Raw genomic sequence first — 19570 nt, forward strand, 5'->3', positions numbered from 1 at the left:
TATGTATATATTTGAGTCTCTGATGTGCCTACTAACACACAAACTGTGAAATAAGATAACCCTGTCAGTTTAGTTTGGGCTGGCTTGCTCTGTACTCATGTGATTCAACAAGCCATTCAGATTTGATGCCCCTTCTTACATCACATGGGGCTTCATTGACTAGGGACTAGCTAAACTAAGCTAAGGGCGACAAATTTGTGGGGAGCAGAGCCGGAGAGTCCTGCATGCTGCTGTTTCATTTGCTGTAGGAATAAACACCCGATTCTTCTCGGATCAGGAGCTTTTTACTGGCGGGAGGAGTTTATTTTTTAAACTTCTGGGATTAATTGGATTTATCTTCAAAGTGGCTTCTCAACCTAGCTGGAGCCAAGTTGACCCCAGAGTCACACACCACCTCAGCGGCTGTCATCAATAATAAACATCTTATATAGCTAATTTTAAAGTTACACAGTATGTAGATATCTATGTGTATAAACAATAACATCGTTCTTTAGATGACGTTAATTAGTGTGGAAGGAGCAGCTACAATGTTAGCATAGCTCTGATCAATCTAAACTCCATTCAGAAGAGAAGCATTTTAAAAGTTGTTCGCTTGTTGTTGTGCAAACAGACCCGGCGAAGCATGAATTCAGACTTTTTACAAATCGGCATCATGATGTAGTTATTTCGACATCCATTTGATCCATTTATTGCAATTAAACCGCAGCAAAATCTAAGTTTATTTTGGGTTCATTCAGGCTGAGCTAGTTGGTGCCTGCTGTTGCTCCCTGGCTGTTTAGGGCGAATAAACACAAGTGATTGCATGTGTAAAGCGAGGCATTTGCTGTGTTTGCTACACTGTTATGTTTTCTCAGGCAGCCATGTTTCTCCAGGGTTCATGCTTAGCAGTTGCCATGGTAGCCGGCACACCCCATGGAAGAGGGGGGTGAGGCGGGCGGGACAGGCACTCAAACTGGCCGTTCTGAACGGGGCTGTTTAGACAGGACCAGAGGGCTGCTGTGGTGCTTGATCCTTGTGGTACTTTGACCAAAGCATGTCAGATACATTTTATTAAGACCCCAGTTAACTTGTAGAATAGGAGTATAATATGGCCCAGCTTTATCACTGAATGAATGCCAAATCCAAAGTTACGTTCACTGTCTCTTTTCTCCTTTGTTTTTTATGTTTTTGTTGAGCAGCTGCTTGATTCATTTGCTTTACCTTGAACTCTTAAATACCTTTAAAAAAAACAGACTTTTAAGATAAAATTCTCAATCTTTGTCTCAAGTCGCTGCTTGTCTTTTCTTTTGCTCTTCCTTTATTTGACCTCACTGAGATTAAATCTATTTTTCAAGACAGATCTGACCAAGAAGGCAGCTTAAAACATATGTTATAACAACAGACAACTGTCAAACACTACAAAAGACCAGAAACAATTTCCAGTAAAGATGCATTTACAGGCATTTGAGTTTTCAAATCTATCAAAATAAAGAAAAAGTAATAATAAATAATAAATTAGAAGCAAAAGCATTGACCAGGAGTGCTACTTTTCTTGAAATTCATCAGTTTCTTTTGTACATTGTTGGGGGTGGAAGGGGCAGCATCCGTTTTTGTCAGTGAGTATGCTTATGTGTATTTTGATGGTTTCTGACGCGTGATAATAGTAGCCACACTACACCATCAGCTCAAGATCACTGCCTCTCTACTACCACACACACACACACACACACACACACACACAATGAGCAGCTGTGTGTGAAAGAGAGTCAGTCATTCAGTAAGAGAGGGACTGGTTCAGATGTCATGTTTTAAGCTACTCCCGTCTTCTGTTCCCTTTGGCAATTTGCTCGGCCCCCCGCTCGTCTACACAGACTCGCATGTTGGAGGAACTTGAAAGAGACACACAAACCTGAGCATGTGTGTGTGTGTGTGTGTGTATGTGAGGAAAGTGTGGAGAGGTGGTCTGACAAAACTGAATACTGATATCAGAATGTGCTGGTAGAAAAGTGTGTGATTATGTTACCTTAGTGCTATATACACCACCAAAACAGGCCTGAAGTTTAATCTGTAGAAAATAACAGACATTGAAACTGCTGCTGCAATACTGGTCACAAAAAGTGAAATTAAGTATGTTCATCAAATTGTCCAGGCCTAGTCAGAATTATGAGTTTCAGGGCAATATCTGCATTAAAACTGTGGCATGAGCATATTTTTTAAAAACCCCCCACACAACCAGAAAACAGATATTTGGTTGCAGTACATGTCTCATCAAGTTAGGAAAGCAAACAAATCAAGGTTATGTGTCATTATGCAATTAGAGTTTAATAATCTGCTTTATTGATTTTCAAATTATCTTTCTATCAGGTTTTATTGGGCTCATTTAGCACGTTAGCTTTCGCGTCCCGTTGCCAGAGACAGAGCTGACAGCTTCACCAACCAACCCACTTCCTTTTCATCAAACCCAGCTTCCCGTGTTCGTGACCGCATGTGCTGCTGAGGTGGGCGATCAGATGCGAGCATCATGCCAGTGGCGACAAAGCCCGATACATATGTGAAACCCTCCCCTCGAAACCCTGTCAAGTCCACTCCCCCCCCCCCCCCCCCCCTTCTTCCCCCTCTAACCAGCATGGGGGAGGAAAGACAGAGGGTTGAGAAGCAGAAAAACTTCAATTAGGACACAAAGGCTGACAGGAGGGCCCCCCCCTCCCTCCTTCCCTCCTTCCCTCCCCTCCACAGGCAGAGCACCGGGCCCCGAACATCACTCTTTGTCTGGCTACAGAGCTCTTATGTGCCAGCTGGAGGAAACGCATACATTCAACGACAGGGTGCCTAAGGAGCTCGTCTAGCCAGGGGTCATATCTGTGTGTGTGTGTGTGTGTGTGTGTGTGTGTGTGTGTATGTGTCAAGGCATTTCATGTGAGCTTGCATGTGTTAATGTATGTTAGGGTTGTTGATGAATATAAATGTGCCATTATGAAGGAGGGAAATCATACTGGCATGACAAATACATTCACAAAGTCAAGGTTTTAAGAGCGCGCGCGCGCACACACACACACACACACACACACACACACACACACACACACACACAGGTTTACGTAAACGGAAAAGCCAAGCAGGCGGAGGGGGGCATGGCACATGGTTGGTGAGTGGCACTTCATCAAAAATAGATTTATCTACTGTACAGTCTTACACATCCTTTGTCTTAAATCTGGGACAATAGGGTCTCTCTCTCTCTCTCTCTCTCTCTCTCTCTCACACACACACACACACACACACACAGCTATAACTCTACCAATGTGTGCAAGTACCTGTCTTTAAGGGTTTTGAGGGCGAAGCTGCCCCCTCCCCTCCTAAATGCCTCATCATTCAAGAGGCAAAGCCAAACAAAGAAAACACACATGTGCCATTCTCTACTCTTTCTCTCTCTCACACACACACACACACACACACACAATATATATGCAAACACATCAAGCTGCATGTTAGTCTTCCTGGAGCATCACAAACCTACATCCATCAAATATTAATAGGCAGTCAAGCTGTGTAGTAAAAAGGGCCATTTCTAACTGTCTCTACAACCCTTTAACACACACACACACACACACACACACACAACTAGCACAGTTGGTTCAGGTTAAGAGCAGCTGAAGTATCTGTCTGGTTGCAGATGTTGGGGGAGCAGTCTGGCTCTTTGTAAGGCAACAATATAACTCTACACATCATTCTCTGTAAAGGTCAACATTCAGCAACAGTCTCCCACTCTTTCTCTGTGTGTTTATGTATGTGTGTGTGTGTGTGTGTGTGTGTGTGTGTTGGCATAAAGGCTTAGCAGGTGGATAGAGTGGCTGGATAAGATCTAGACTTCAGGCAATCATAATTTTAAGTGTTTCCATACTGAAATTGGTTTTCACAGGAAAGCAGGTGCATCGTGCCAAATCAACTTCAAGTCATTTGAAGTCCCAAAAAAATATCTCCTCATATAGTCTCTGTGTGTTTGTGTAGTTAATGTGAGTGTAACACAAACAGAAAACAAAAAGCCAATACAACATTACTCAGTACAGCCAGAAATACGGGCTACAACACAAAAAAAAGACAAAAATCAATGCTTTCCTTTGATCATGCGTGTCATCCCAATGTGAGCAAATACCATCTGAACAAAGGGCATCACCTCATCACCATACTGCATGATGCTCCGAGGCATCTTTAGGTTTCACAAAGTCAAATTTGAATTAGAGGACATATTTATTTATTTATTTGAAGTTCTGCACCACCTACGTTCACAGGAAAGCTGATTATTCACAACACTGTTTCCACTAAAAAACAGCTTTAACTTTAGGAAGTCGAAACTAAAAGTGGATAAAAACACAGATGAAGTCAATCAATCGACACACACACACAAATTAATCAGACACAAATGGAACAATTTACTGGACATCATGTATTTTATATTCACAATTAAGCCAAATGATATGTCTTTCTAATTTCTAATATAATTTCACCTGGTATCCACAGCACAATAACGACCCTGACTGACCCTTTTAATCAGTACAGTCACACAGGCTGCCTATCAGCTTGTGATCCACTTGCGTAACTGAAGCATATTTTTATTCAAATTTATTTTCTTCCATTTGACACATGTAACTACAGTGATTATGTGTTGGTCTGCCAAAACACCAGGTGACCTACACTCGACGCTGTGCCTGAATGCATCTTGTGTATCGACACTGACAGAGGAATGAAGCCGCTGCTCCGCTAACACGCTACACATCCTGTGTAAACTAGACTAGTGTTAAACATATCCTGTGATCCTGTGTGAATACAATCTAAACCTGCTCTGATGAACATTGCTAATAAAAAAGGTCAAAATGATTTTTAATAAGCCTCATTTGGGGAATTATAGCTCTTGATTAATCCCCACGCAGCACCAACACCATCATAATTACGTGATTATAATAACACTGTTCGTGTTATTAAAATACGCTCTTATCCATAGCAAACACCTACCAGACAAACTGTGTTTAGAAATGCTAATGTAAAAGTGTCCATGAACAGGCAGGAGGTTGCTCTATTAGTGTGTTATATCAATCAGCAACAGCAAAAAAGAAATATTTACACAAATTGTTTCCGGTTCTCAACATGACATTTCAATAGATACAGATTTCCTGCCATGTAGGCTGGAGGGAGATGGGCTTGTCATTACCAGGCCAGTGTGAGCCTGAGCGTGTGTGTGTGTGTGTGTGTGTGTTTGCGGGCATGTATAATTAGGCAGCATAGGGGCCCACCAGCCAATCAAACTGCCATCCACCACTCTCCCACCCCTCCATATTCTCTGTTCTACCCAGATACCCCCGCCCCACCCTACTCCACCAACCCCACCCGCATCTACCCTTCTTACTGGTCCCCAGCATTTCGACCCTAACCTCAGGCCTGGGGGATGGGAGGGGGTGGGGTGTGAGAGTGTGAGAGTGTGAGGGTGGAAGGAGGGGGGGGGGGGGGGGTCTGTTGATAGCACTAATTTTCCAGTCACCACCCCACACCAGCCCCTGCAGCATCCACAGAGAGTTGTGCCACTCTGCCTCCATCTTCCTCTCCTGCTCCCGTCAACCTGGCACTGGAACACCAACTGGTAGATGAGTGTAAAGTCTACTGGAAATGCTAAAAGCCTGATGTACACCTTTTAAAACAACCTGCTCCTGCATGATCCCACCATCCTCACTCCCACTCTTCAAAAACCTTTTCCAGCGCTACCGGTTTTGTGTGTGTGTGTGTATGTACATGATAGTGACAGAGTGAGGCTGCACACACAGGAAGTAGACAGCTGTGTTTCCGTACGAGTGGCTTCAAAAAAGCCTAATGAAGCACTGGAGCAAAGCTGAATTTACAAAAACACAAATAATTCAGGCTGACTGAAATCATTCCTGGCAGAGAGAAAGAAATATTAAACATCCACTGATATGAATGTGAAACTTACAAACTTGAAACAAAGTTAAATTATGTGTTTTCTTTCAAAATATGGTACGTGCCAATCGTGAAGCTGGAAATAACAGCGACACGTCAGAGTCGAATCTACAAACGATCAATCGCGTAGTAGAAGATCATCGCCAGCTGCACCCGTTTACTTCCTAAAATTAATGGAGAAACTTAATCAGATCACAACAAACTAATACTGAATCAAGTTCAATTTCCTATCTGACAGTGTAACAGTCACTTGCTCTCAGCTCTTTTGTAAGGAACTCTCACCCTCCTTGGAGATGAATGACGATATTCTCTAGTTGTATATTTTCCTGCATGTTCCTTTGTTTTGGGGGTTGGGGGAGATGGCAGCGTGGACGAGGGATGACTATGCATTATTAAAAAGCCCAGAGTGCACCAGCGATGAATGTCTGCTTGAAATCATCAGGGGCGGGTTTTTTTTTTTATTGTTTGTTATTTGCTTTTTTTTTTTTTTTTTTAAAGTGAAATGGTGTGATAAGCCTCTTGGGTTTTCCTTTTTTTTTTTTTTTTTTATCTCAACTGCACAAATAAGTCGTTTGTCTCTCCTCTGTGTTGTTGTAATCGCTGCGTTTTTTTATCCATCACTTCAACTTTTATCAGTGTCAAAGAGTAATTCATCCGACAATTACCCCTCCTTTGATTCTCCTATTCCTTCTGTCCTGTGTATGTGTGTGTTACTACAATAATAACTGCTTTATATGGCTCTGATTGTTAACACTTCTCTATGACCTACTGAGCTGTCACAATCTAGCTTTTTTTTTATGACATTCACAAAGCTACAGCCAACACAAGAAAACCATGAGAGCTTATATATGAATGTGTGTGTGTGTGTGTGTGTGTGTGTACATAACAGCATGTGCTCTGGCAGGCGAGATCCCCGCTCACCTCATTTGCCCCGAATCTCTCCCCTAACTCCCTCACCATCCAATTATGTGGAACGACCCTGTCTAGCCGACCACTGTGACATATCAGTGTGTGCATGTGTGTGCGCTGTTTCTATATTAAACCGGCTTCTGATTTATAATAAGATAGAGCTTCCTTAAATATAATCTTTCGCTCTGTTTCTGTCAAGGAGAGAGACAGAGGAGGGGACATAGATATCGAGAAAAGAGTGTGTGTGTGTGTGTGTCTGTGAGTGTATGTGTGTGTTTGAGAAAGAGAGATAGAGCGAGTATTCATCCCGTGCCAGCTGAATTCACTTTGATCTATTGAGGTCAATGTGGAAATCATCTGAATCATGCTGTGATTGGGCAGACACCAATAAGGAGCGTTACCCTTCCGCACACAAACACTCATACAGTCAAAACGTGCTCACGACGCTGTAAAACGTCTCATGTCTTATTTATGCTGTTTGCTTGTCATTAGTATTTGTTGCTTTCACAGACACACTTGCGCAGGGAGCTTGTTTGGCGTTTTTAAAACATACCCAGAGAGGAGATGCGTAAGACTGCTCTATAAAAAAAAAAAAACACAGTCTGTCTGTTTATGCACAGCTGCACATGTGTGTCTATGTACGTGTGTGTGTGTGTGTGTGTGTGTGTGTGTGTGTGTGTAAAATGAACACAACGGCGCAGTGTATGTCTGCACTCCACAGATTAATTTCTGAATGATTGATTTCATCAGATGCCCGCCAATAAACTGAAAAGCCGCCATCAGATGGAGTGTTACAGATAGAGACACACACACACACACCATTAACACAGTGGACAGTGAGTACTGTGAAGGCACCGGCGTCTAAATAAAGAACTACTGCACTCTAGTGTTTAGATTCTGCCAATACAAGTTCAGGAGCTGAAGTAAAGACCTTCAGTGAGTGTGGAAAATAACATAAAGCTAGAGGAGGAACTGATGGGGAGAGCAGTGTTTCCCCTGGGATTTTTTTTCAGCAGCGGTGCTGTTGGATGCACACGCAGCCCACAACGTCAGGACTCGTATTTGCGCACGCCGGCAGTGGAATAACTTTGTTCCAGATAGGTTTATCCACGTCCACAGAGTCATAATAATTTACAGGAACTTTCCACACCAGAAGGGCTCTGGAGGTCATTGTAGTAAATGTCAAAAAATGAAATGCCTCAACAAAGTAGGGGGGGTTTGGGAGGTTCAACCCCGAGAAAATTTTTCACAGTGCACTGTTTAAGAAGAACAGTGAAACAAAATGGTGAAGTAGGCGCTATGTCCTGAAGTAATCCTAGAAAGTCAGTAAAATAAATCATGTTACTGACATGAATTATACTGAGTGAAGTTTAGAAAGAATGAAGAATGCAGACATCAGTCAGTATCAGTCCTTCCTCCTGTCCTCCTCCTCCTCCTCCTCCTCCTTCTGCTGCTGATGTGATTCACTGCTGCAGGTGCTGCTGGTTAAGATAAGAGGCTGGTTTGTCTCAGCCTGTAGCTAAGTTTACAAGAATGTGACTAGTTTCAATATACGTGGCAAACTACGTTAAACATTTACAGCAGCGACATACAGACAGATTTTGTTTTAGCTTGTTCATTACAACCAGCCTAAACAGATTTTCTACATGTTTATGCTTGTTGAGGTGGCGGTTTGATAAATTACTCTTATTGGCTTTTTACTTGAAGGTTTTATTGCACTTCAGTAACTAGCATTGTTGTCGTCAATTCTTTCACTTAACCTCGTTCACTGTCTCTATTCACACACAATCACAATGGCTGATTTTGATGTTTGCCAACAGGTCAACCTCTCAAACCCCAGTGTATCCCTTCAACGGCTGTGATTAACACTAATGTGAAACTACAACGAGAAGTAGACTGATATTGACTCAGTGTCAGACAAAAAAAAGCTGTATTTCCAATTCATAACCATTAGTTTTTGGACAATCCATTGATGGTTGAGACATAAGAAAAACTCTTGTCATGGTAGGAAACAACATGAAATGTAATGAAAACCAGAATATAAGAAGTTCAGTTTAATAACTGAAATGAATGACCACAAATGCACCACGACAAAAATGTCACTGTTACAGATGTCCACATGAGGGTGCTGTCCATATGTTCAACATCCCATAATCCCCCTGACTCTGCTCTACATTATGTCTCATAAATGTTTGAGCATGCAGGATCATTCACCTGTTTACCTATAAGTCTGACAGTATGTGACAGTGACACAAACCAGCAGCGTTCAATAGTTTTGATCAACTCTTTCTCAAGGTTTGACTCAAAATCTCAATGTTAAAAAGAAGATTTTAGATCTTTAGTTAGTTTACTCAGTTTTAGTTCTTACAATATTTTGAAATAATTAGAACAAAAGCTTTGATTGAGTTCTGATTATTAGTGGAAACAACAGGTTCCATAAACACAGCTACTGATAATGTGTAGCAGGTGAGTGTGTTTGATGAAGCAGCTGCAGCTGCAGAGGGATTTGTTCCCTCCCAGCAGGCCGGTCGCTGCACCTCTCGAGTCAGGTGGACTGTACCAGGACAGGATACAGTGCTTGCTGACACATGAGAGGGACACTTACTGCAAATTAAGAGAGCGAAAGCTGCATTGTCCAGATCTCTCTCTCCTTTCATCGAGATCATCAGTTTTCAGTTGTGTGTGGACTGTCTGTGAACCAGAGAACCCTGTTAAAAAGCCTCTTCTGTGTCCCCATCATCTTTACAGTTCTGCTCCAAGATAAAACAAGTAACTTTCTTCTATGCTAATCATCATGAGGTGTCTTAATAACATGTCATACTCTGGCCACTACAGAGGAGGCATTAACATCACCTCACTGGAACTTAGCAGTGGAACAAACCTGCTGTGGGTGGACAGATGTGATACCAGGAGGAAAGCAAACAAATGTCTTAAGAGAGTAAAGTATACATACGACACCCTCTATATCCTGAAATGTAGGAGAGCTGGAGAGAGCGTCTCTTTAAATCACATCCTGACGGCAAACGGCGCCGTGTTGTATCGCTCTCAATTCATTTGCCAAGAGCCTGTGGCTAGAGAGCAATTATGAGAACGCACCAATAAACACTGTCTGATCCTACAGACAGTCTCTCAACACTGAACGAGCAGATAAACTAGATAGAAGATAGACAACTTCCTACTGGAGTGATCTCATACTAAGTAGAATATTATGCTTGTACTTTTAACTCTTGACCCGCGGGCTCGGTGTAGCTTGTGTTTCCACACGGAACCGCGATGACACTCAATACCCACAGTGGGAGCTCCTGTGACCTGAAACTCAAACACTTCTTTCCTTTCTCTGACACGAACAATCAGATAACCGGGAGCAAACCTTCCCGTCCTGACTGTCTTTGTACAGAATAAATTATTATAATATTATTATGTTGCTGTATAACTAAAACAGCAAGTGGCTTCCATTACTGCGGTTCATGAACACTTTCAATCCACCTGTTTATTTGTCCATCTGTTTCTATTTCCACCCAGAAGTAAGATGTGAAAGTGATAAGCATCGCAAAGGAAGTCCTTAAGAAAATCACCAAAGCACACTGAGATAAGAGAACTGAGACTTCATTAATGTTCATAGGTATATAAAACAGTTATACTTCAGTGAAAGCCAACGGTCCATTAATTCCCCCGTGTGCGGCCGACAACAGAAATAGCTTTCATGAGAGCGACACACAAGTGAGGGGACTGACAAAGGCTTGGCAAGAAGTTGTGTCTTGTGGAGCTGAGAGAGAATACCGCTGTGTTCAGTCCCAAAAAGAAAGTCATGTAATGAGAACATCTCCTGTGGTGACAGCTATGAAAGCTAAAAAGTGCTAAGTCTGAGCCAAATCTCTTTAATACAGAGGTGATGATCCACGACAGCCCATGAAAAGCATTTTTTCCTCTGGTCTGAACATGGTTGCCATCTGACATGGCAACACTGTCACCATGAGAGCGTCACACACCAGCGGGGAGAGCACAAGCCCGCCATTCAGAGACAGAACGAGAGCAAGAGAGAGATCACAACTTGTTTACCGAACATTCAGTTCACTGTTATCCCATATAGTTTGAGTTTGGGACGGCCCCTGCCTAACCTACCTTAAATGTATTGTATATGTATATGGTGGTGTGGTTATGAGTTGCTGTTATATTCTTTTGTGTCTATAAAGGTTTCGGGTGAATGTGGGCATGGCAGGCAGCCAGACTCAGAGCACCTGGGCTTAATGCTCCATAGGATAAAAGGCCAACTCCCAGCGCTGTTCAGGCTCTCTCTCACTTTGACTCATCCCAGCCAGCAGCTGCAGGCTTTTGCTTTTTGTTTTAGTTTTGTTTTCTCTCCACAGCACCTTCCACACCACTGCCCACACATTCACATCACTGACGTTACTGACTGGCACACTCCATATATGTAGTCATTTCTTCAGTGGTTTACTTTGTTACAATAGATATCTTTAATTTAACCGCCATCCGTTGTGTCCATCCCTGTATTTGTCATGGCCTAGGAGCCGGTTTATGACAAGTTAGTTTAGAGCACATTAACAAATAAGCATCAGTCCAAAATGTGTTTTTTTTTTCTCCTTTGTTTTTACTGCACTAGGCTTGAGGAAGCATTAGGATTTGCTTGTTAACAAATGCCAACACTCTGTATGAAACTTGTACGAAACAGCTGAAAAAGGAACAAAGTAAAAGGACAAAAACCCAGATTATGTTCTCTCTCCTGTGCAGTCTGAGCCAGCAGATGTTGACCACTGCAGCGAGGTTGCCACTAGCCGCAACTATTGCACTGTGCTTCCTTCTGCAACAAGTGATTGACACAATACATTAAAAAAAAACCCAACTGATAGAAAACTTTACAATCTTTCTAGCGTGGAACAACAAGTTATGACTGGTCCCAGTTGTTACCACGTCATTACCCAGCTCTCACCTCTAGCTAATGAGCTAATTAGCTAATGAGCTGAATTAGCTCATTGGCTATATACCATTAGAGGTATATATTTTCAAAACAGAAGCTTGATGCATGAATTATGCATACATTTGGACATGACTGAAACATTTGGATGGCTTTATCAAATTTTTTGGATACATCAGACTACGTGCTGAGGTTAGAGAAAATTAGCAATGCACCCACACCCACAGTTTCAGTCCTGCAGGCAGGAATCTGTAAGAATCGATACCCCCAACAGTTCTGGGACCGCATCATCAAGTTGTGGTTGGTGCACTGAACCCATCTAGTTAAAGTGGGAGTAGCTGTGAAATTAGTAGTGAACCGATATGTGGCTGACATCCACTGAAAGTGTGTCAGAGAAGAATGCAGGGCTCAGCGAGCCCATATGCACTGCACACACACACAAACACCAGCTCTTTACCACACACACACACCACAATGGGGTCTCCATAGCAGCCACAGTTGTCAGCCAATCAGAAGTGTCCTTGTGCTTTCTGAGATTTCAGACCGAGAGGAAGTTTGTCAACAATAAAAAAAACAGAGTTGAGCCTTTGGTGTGTGGCTGCATGCGAGCTGCGTCTATCAAAAATGAAAGATACAAAAGTATAGATGAAGCGGTCTCGCTTTGAATTGAGCCGTGACTTCACGCAGCGCAAGAAATAATGATATTCACATCATTCACATGTAGTTCACACTCTGATTGCAGGGAGACTTACAAGTCAATTCCTGTATTAGCCACAGCGTTAGCCACCAAAATAGAAAGTGCTCTGATCAGAATCACACTGGGCCTAACATTAATGTGTGGCCCAAAATCAGACGGACTGAAAAACAGAATAGGAACGAGGGAGAAGAATAGAAACCGAGAACCTGTCAGAGGGGACAGGATGAGAGGAAGCAAGTCTCTTCTTCTGCTCTCAGTTTGCAGGCCAGAAGTCAGTAGAGTCATGTGGTTATTGTAGCTAAATGTAACCTGTGTTTTCCATATCCCGATAGCCTCAGAGCTAACATGCTTTTTCATACAATAATTGCCTGTCATCTAAGACACCTGAGCGGTTTGTTCATTTAGCAGAGTTGCAAAGGTGCCGTGTGAATCAGCCAACTGACAGGAAAACCACCACTCTCAGCACCCCTTTATCTTGCATTTACTTGAACTGAGAGCATTTCACATTAAGAATGAGTTTGCATTTCCTGTTCTTCTGTATTCCCTCGTGCAAACCCCTAGCTCCAAGTTGTAATCTGAAGGAAACACAGTAAGTGATAGCCGGGCTGAGTTTGTTTGTCTAGTCTTTGTTTAAAAATGAGGGTGAGCGAGGGGTATTCCAGCTCAACCCTGTCACGAGGGAGATGGAACAGCAGCGGGGGGGGGGGGGGGCTTTCGCTGGTGGATGGAGAGTAAAAGGCTTTTGCGGCAAGATGACCGTCACCTCCAACTGGCCTGTAACCCCTCCCTGCTCCTTGTAATGTGGAAACCTTTCAAGCGTAGCCATGTCCCTAATCACGAACCCCATGGGAAGTCCACGCCTTTGTTGATTCTTGGAATGAACACACACACACACACACACACACACATACACACACAAAGGGCAGTGTGCCAATGTCTGATGAGCAGTAAGGTGGTGGGAAATCAGCAAGTGTTAACAAAGTTTGGGGTTTTTTTTTTTCCTCAGTAATTTTCTTGTTCTATCTCATTCCGTGACAATCTTCACATTATCTGATGACTCCATAAATCATAGTCACCATCATGCATTTGTCAGGCGCCTAAACCACTTTCATTGCTCATCACAGTTTCAGCAGTTAGTGACTGAGGCTGCTGACATCAGTCGGCTACGGGAGAACACTGCATCAAAGCACTCTCTTAAGAAGTGACAGTGACTGTGCTGTGTGTCATTGGAGCATGGTATTTCACTGACGGTGAGGGTGTGGGTGTGGGGGGGGAATAAATAAATAAATCACCTTACAAGGAACTACAGTTCTGTTTAAATCACCAGGTTAAAAGGATAACAGTGAATTGATCCTACTGTTGTCCAAAAACTATTACGAACATGTGAGTGAGCCACACCCTTGCACTGGGTGACTTGCTCCTTCATAACAAAGATTACCATGACGATAGAAAAGACTCCAAGGACAAATTATAGGAAGGAATAAGATAGAATCAGGCTTTGGATACACGCACAATACTTGTAAGTAGGATCAGTTCGTTGTTGGTTTTGCTTATTGGTTGACAATAAGAAGAATATAGAAAACTGACTGACAGCCATATCCTTTAGGTTCATCACTGTACACTGCTATGACAAATAGAACAATTACAACTGATTTAGAGTGAACAGGATATAAGTATATATGCATCTACATAACTAACTGTGCCTGTGCACATGCACTAGATGTACACTGCGTTTCACACCTCTGATTGAGAACTAAGGTCAAGGCTCCCACACACACAGATATTCACTCCTGCATCCATCTCATGAACAAGCATTGATGCTGCAAAACCCACATCTCTGCTATCACAGAGACATCCTGTCAGCAGTCACCACGGTATGTTCATCGCCTTAGTAACACAAGTCAGACCATAAATAGTATTTTGGTCTTGAGAACTTAAAGCTGTAGGTTCTTTGTATGTCTTCGCTTTGAGGACATTTTAGATTTGAAGGATGTGTAAAACTGTCCTGTTGTTGATCCCACTGCTGCACCACACAAGGTTTTGGGAGTTTTAGGGTTACAGGAGATTTATTCTGAAGTTACTTGAACACGCAAATAATTATACTTCCATCTCATGAACAACATGTGGTAGAACTTCGAGATGCCTGCATCAGTACAGTGTTAAATCAAAGCGGCAATACATCATTATGAAACTGTAACAGAATTTGAGGTGTGAATCAATTCATCACAACTTCAGTCTATTGGTTTGCCAAAATCAACAATTGGGTACATTGTATAAGAAAGCAGGTGTGCACAGGAAAACCAGGCAATGGCAAATGTGCTGGTAGACTGAGGAGCACAAGTCAAAATAATTTGCATGTTGAAGAAAAACCTGTTTATGACTGCACAGGAAGTTAAGAATACTCTTCAGGATGGAGACATATGTGTTTACTTGTCAGTAATCAAGCGAGGACTTCATGACCATAACCTCAGAGGATTCCCCACCAAAGTGCAAACACTGGGTTTAAGGTTTAAGCCTCAAAAACAGAAAGGTCAGGCTGCAGTTCTCAAGACGCATGAAAAGAAAGCGATAGAGTGCAGGAACAAAGTTCTACGGCCTGATGAAACAAAAATCTACCTCCATCAAAATGATTTAAAAATCATTAGAAAGTTTGGAGAGAAAAAGGAACAGGTCATGACCCAAAGCATAGCAACTCATCCGTCAAACAGTGGTTCTGTTATGGCTTGGGCATGTATGGCTGCCAATGGAAGTGGCTCACTCACATTATTGATGATTTCACTGCTGACAGAAGCCACAAGACAAATGCAGAGTTATAAGAGCATCCTGTGTGCTCACATTCAGCCAAATGCATCAAAACCACAATTCATCATTCAGCAGGACAACGACCCGAAACATACGGTCAAAGCAACCGAAGAGCTTTTAAGGGTGAAGTGGTAGAATATTTTCGAATGGCTGAGTCATTCAGCTGATCTCAATCAGACTGACATGCGTTCCACTTGCTGAAGACCAGACTGAAGGCAGAGAGACAACAAGCAAGAGCTGAAGTGAAGGTCTCGGAGAGCATCACCGGGGGAAGATACAAAGTGTCTGCTGATGTCTGTGGCAACAAGACTTCAGGTGCAACGGATCACAAAACTCATGGTTCAGATCATATCACAGTTTTGAGTCACAGCTCGGATCATTTTTCAGATAAGGTCTTAAATGAAAACAACACTCAAGATGTCCGATGTTTGAATAAAATCTTAAACTAAATGAAATACTAATACTCAATTGTTAAAGTAAAGTGCAATATGAGGCGTGACACCTTCTTCCTCTAAACATGGTAGTGAATGAAACAACAACCTGCGTCCACATCATCAAAACTTAATGATAACGTACAAACACGTGTCTTGTTCTGCAGCTTGTTCAATAAGCCACCAAACAAACATTCACCAGGGAAAAGTGCACCGCTAGACAGCTAAACAATGTGTAAACACACCTGTAGATGTCACTTTGGACCCCTTAGATGCCTGTTTAGTCATTGTTCTTCAAAATCCCCATTAGTGACACGCTGTCTGTCCGTGACTTGTAGCTACAGCAGTTTGTTTACTTTGTCTCCAATGAGACATTAAATTTTGCAGTTAATCCGCGGTTCACATACACGCCAAACCATGGGGGGTGATCCGTACAGTTCATGGATGAACTGTTACACCACTATCAGGCACTCATTGACTGCACAATGATTTTCCACAAAATATCAAATATGATGACTTGGGTTTGTATCTGTCCAATTATGTTTGAACCCCTAATCTTTGGGCACTCTGTGTTAAAAGGGCTATATCTGCCACACGCATCATCTGATACTGATGTAAACCTCCTCAAATTAAAGCTTAGACTTTAATGAGCTTCTTTATCCATTATTTTATCTCTAATTAAATTTGCACAGAATCTGAAGAACTGAAAACGTCTGAAAACAGTCTGAGCTGTATTTTCATTGTTGATAAATCTGTCAATTGTTCCAAGAGACTAAGGTGATGTCTCCCAATCTAATAGTCCTAATCTATAGTATGAAAACTACAAGTAATAAAATACATCATACATAATTTAACAAACATACCTTAAGAAAAAAAGACCCAAATTGAGTTTCTAAGACTTGAGCAAAGCAATGAATTGCCTGTGGGATTAAAGATGTTTTTTGTAGCCAGAGGCATCCTGCAGTGCCTCCCAGAGTTTTAGCGTTCTGGAATCTGGAGAACAGAGGATGTGAAGGTCCCTCTGTGATACACGGAGCCTTCCTCCTCACCATCTGTCCACTAACAGCCCCCAACTGACTCTGTGGCCTTCAGAGCCAGTACATATATTTACAATGATATAACACAGAGAAAAGCAGCAAAGCCTAACATTTTGATTCATCAATTCATGGGCTAATAGTGTCAGCACTAGATTAGTATCCTCTGAAAAATATGAAGAATTGTATAAGCCCTGTGTAGCCCCATGTGCTACTGTTAAGAAGGCAGAGAAGAGGCTGACATACCACAGAAGCAACCGTGTCTGCCTGAGCTTAACAGCAGTGTTGCCTAGAAGATATCTGAGATGAGCCAGAGTTTTTTTGGAGAGATTTACCCTGATTTGTGGGGATCTATTACATTCTCAGAGGACTGTCTGCCACAGTGTAAAGCCTTCACTTCATAGTAAGACGCTGTAGTAACTGAGCTGTCAAGCTGTCCAGTAATAATACTTACAAACCAGAAGTGGGTACAAAGCACATACTGTACACCGAGGCATCAGAGCCTGGAAACTATAATTCACAAGTTTATGAGAAAAGCACAAACAAACAATATAGTCTTAGCTGCCATTTACACCACATAGTGTTAACATGGAAACAATGACGGCTGCCCTGTTGCACATGCTGTTCGAGACGGGCCTGAACAAGCCCTGCTTATCTGAGGGAAGAAAGAGCCAAGGGGAGAGAAGAAATATGTGAGCTAATGTTCAAGAATCACTCTCGAGTAGAGTGACAAAAACAGGTTTGTTCCCCAGTTTTTCTTCCTGAGCGCATATTAACAGAACTCTTCTAACACCCAGTTATCAACGCTAACCGCTTATTCAAGATCATCAAGAAAAGTCATACAAAACCTACCATGATGATGACACAGCATGTACTACCAGGCCTGCCTGGTGATACTGTTTTATTCTTTACATTACAGTGGGAGTTCATCATGGCAAAAAGCACTTCTGCAGAAAGCACCCAAATGATTAGTGAAAATGAAAACAACCTTCTTATCTGTGTTGACACAATCGTGTTGGATTCTACAATTATCTTTCCTCGGAAAATGACCAACTTCTGTGTAATTTCATATGAGGTCTTACAACAAACATTGGCTTTCCAAACACAGTCTATGTCCTGCAGTGCTAACATGACACACGATGTTCTCTAATTGTATGTTTGGATAAGATCTTCACTCCAAAGACTTTTATTCCAAAATTATACATTCACAGTCCAGAGCCAAAATACTTGTTACCACAAAAAAATATCTCTTATTAGAAGTTAGTATTTAAGTGATGACTCATCTGAACATTTTGCCTACAAGGTTTTTGTAATATTGAACATTTCAGACTTTGCTTGTTCTCAAAAACAGTCACAAAGAATTTCATATTCTAATACTTCATGCAGGAGTCATTTTCTAACCCAGGTGCTTTGCATTATAGATTTAGTATTATAGATATAATAGGAACAGAAAACAGACCAGTCACCCGTGCCATTCTGTTGACAAAGCAACCTATAAAACAAACTGCTCTTATATTTAAACACAATTAGCTTAATGTAAACTATCACATTTACTTCATCAGCCAAAATGTTATCACCACTTAAACAATGACTAAACACACTTAACCGTGCAGAAATGAAACCGTGCAGAAGTTCTCTGTGCAGATCAAAGTTGCTGTGGGCTAAAAATAAACAATCTATTGAAGCCACATTTGCTCCCTCATTCTACCTCACTCTTACTTTCACTCAATAAAAAAAAACAGATATTTCTCCATTAAAATGCTTGTAATAGCTAGAATAGCTGAAAACTAAAGTGTGTGCAGCGTTTCTTCCAGTCATCTGATGGAGGTCTGCATGCTGCATGCTGGCATGACTAGACGGGACTAATGCAAAACAAACACCAGCGAAAACTTTGTTTTCTTATTTTCAAACTCACTCAGTGAGATCTCTGGATCAACAGAATCATCAGACAAGACAACAAAGCTTATTGCGACAGTCTTACAATAACAGAGAGTTGCTCCAGGTTTAAAGCAACACCGTGCTGTGAATCAGAGGTGAATCAGGAACCATACAGCGAGGCCAGACCTATGGCTTCAGACTCACGTGACCTGATGGACCTCTTCCCAGCAAACACACATTACACAAAAGGCATCAGCATGAGCAAGACCCTTGGCATGAGCCCACTACTGGTGTTCATGTGCGTGTGGGAGTAAAAGAGGGCCGCATCCCATAATTCCAAGTGAACCAGGAGCCAGGCAACTGCTGTTGCTTCAATTGAAAAAACTTGACCTCACAGCCAAGTGGGCAGAGGCCCCAAAAAAGCCTCTAGTTCTTCCCACAGCTCCACAAACCCTCCATTGTTTTTAGCCACAATCAAGTCTGTCCACTGATTATCCCAGTTGTCAGAGCAAAACATCAATATCCTGTCGGACAACAAAGATGGAATAGATTAAACGACTTACAGTAAGTGCTTATCCTCACTGACCCACGGCTTTATGGGAAAACGCATGATCCCCTAAACTGCTACAGAGGCACAAACAGTGTGTCACCATCAGAAAACACAGAAGGTGTTTTCTTTCTGTTCGTCCGATGTTGTATTTGAGGTATGAGACCAACTCCTCAGACATGAGGGGTTTTCACATCGACTCATTTCCAACGACTTTGTTTTAGAGTCGTTCGTTACAGTCGTGTCTCCTTGATAAAGTATGACATTTCAACAAAGGTGTTGTTTTAAATGACAGCCTTCAATTATTACATAAATATGATTTTCCACTTTTGCTCAAAATGATTTCAACATCCAATGCGACAGGGGTTGAGTGCCTTCCTCAAATCAGTTCTCCATTAA

The 19570-nt window shown here is 42.0% G+C and overlaps 1 protein-coding gene and 1 long non-coding RNA gene across 2 annotated transcripts in view; both read right to left on the minus strand.

Annotated features, from left to right (window-relative positions):
- Window positions 1–19570, minus strand: part of abr (ABR activator of RhoGEF and GTPase) — a 131476-nt gene that overhangs the window by 108545 nt on the left and 3361 nt on the right. The window lies entirely within an intron of this gene.
- On the minus strand, window positions 24–18807 carry LOC122995458. Its single transcript, XR_006406794.1, has 3 exons — window positions 18798–18807; window positions 17797–17799; window positions 24–150 (listed from the first exon to the last, which is right to left on the minus strand). It is a non-coding gene; the product is annotated as an uncharacterized LOC122995458 (long non-coding RNA).

The sequence above is a fragment of the Thunnus albacares genome, chromosome 13, assembly GCF_914725855.1.
Source record: "Thunnus albacares chromosome 13, fThuAlb1.1, whole genome shotgun sequence".
NCBI lineage: Eukaryota > Metazoa > Chordata > Actinopteri > Scombriformes > Scombridae > Thunnus > Thunnus albacares.